This window comes from Arachis hypogaea, chromosome 10 (genome assembly GCF_003086295.3).
Source record: "Arachis hypogaea cultivar Tifrunner chromosome 10, arahy.Tifrunner.gnm2.J5K5, whole genome shotgun sequence".
NCBI lineage: Eukaryota > Viridiplantae > Streptophyta > Magnoliopsida > Fabales > Fabaceae > Arachis > Arachis hypogaea.
This window is the reverse complement of record NC_092045.1, coordinates 16,571,596-16,572,841: the sequence shown is the minus strand read 5'-3', so window position 1 is coordinate 16,572,841 and position 1,246 is coordinate 16,571,596. Positions and strand designations below refer to the sequence as shown.

At 38.6% G+C, this 1,246-nt stretch overlaps 1 non-coding gene across 1 annotated transcript; it reads left to right on the top strand.

Annotated features, from left to right (window-relative positions):
• Window positions 1–567: 567 nt before the first annotated feature.
• LOC112719111 (small nucleolar RNA R71) lies at window positions 568–671 on the top strand. Its single transcript, XR_003161427.1, has one exon. It is a non-coding gene; the product is annotated as a small nucleolar RNA R71 (small nucleolar RNA).
• The last annotated feature ends 575 nt before the right edge of the window (window positions 672–1,246 follow it).

Below are 1,246 nucleotides of genomic sequence, written 5' to 3'. Positions count from 1 at the left end.
TAGAAGTGTTTTGTTCAGAATTCTCTGTCTGTTGCTGAGAAGATGATGGAAAAGGCTTGCCATTGCTCAGCCTGTTGCGTCCACCATTGTTAAAGCCTTGTTAAGGCTTTTGTTGATCCTTCCATGAGAAATTTGGATGATTTCTCCAATGATGAGTTATAGGTGTTTCTATAAGGTTCACCCATGTAATTAACCTCTGCCATGGCAGGGTTCTTAGGATCATAAGCTTCTTCAGAAGCTGCCTCTTTAGTACTGTTGGATGCATTTTGCCATCCATTCAGACTTTGAGAGATCATGTTGACTTGCTGAGTCAACACTTTGTTCTGAGCCAATATGGCATTCAGAGCATCAATCTCAAGAACTCCCTTCCTCTGAGGTGTCCCATTATTCACGGAATTCCTCTCAGAAGTGTACATAAATTGGTTATTTGCAACCATGTCAATGAGTTCTTGATCTGTAGGTGTTTTCTTTAAGTGAATTGATCCACCTGTAAAATGGTCCAATGACATTTTCGAAAATTCAGATAAGCCATAATAGAATATATCTAATATGGTCCATTCTAAAAATATGTCAGATGGACATCTTTTGGTTAGCTGCTTGTATCTTTCCCAAGCTTCATAGAGGGATTCACCATCTTTTTGTTTGAAAATCTGAACATCCACTCTAAGCTTGCTCAGCTTTTGAGGAGGAAAGAATTTATCCAAGAAAGCCGTGACCAGCTTATCCTAAGAGTCCAGGCTATCCTTAGGTTGTGAATCCAACCATATTCTAGCTCTGTCTCTTATAGCAAAAGGGAAAAACATGAGTCTGTAGACTTCAGGATCAACTCCATTCGTCTTAACAGTCTCACAAATCTGCAAGAATTCAGTTAAAAACTGGTAAGAATCTTCAGATGGAAGTCCATAAAACTTGCAGTTCTGTTGCATTAAAGCAACTAGTTGAGGCTTAAGCTCAAAATTATTGGCTCCAATGGCAGGAATGGAGATGCTTCTTCCATCAAATTTGGACATTGGCTTTGTGAAGTCACTAAGCATTCTCCTTGCATTATTATTATTTTCGGCTGCCATCTCCTTCTCTTGTTCTAATGTTTCTGAAAGGTTACCTTTAGATTGTTGTAACTTAGCTTCTCTTAGTTTTCTCTTCAGAGTCCTTTCATGTTCTGGATCAATTTCAACAAGAGTGCCTTTTTCCTTGTTCCTGCTCATATGAAAGAGAAGAAAACAAGAAAAGAAGAGGAATCCTCTAT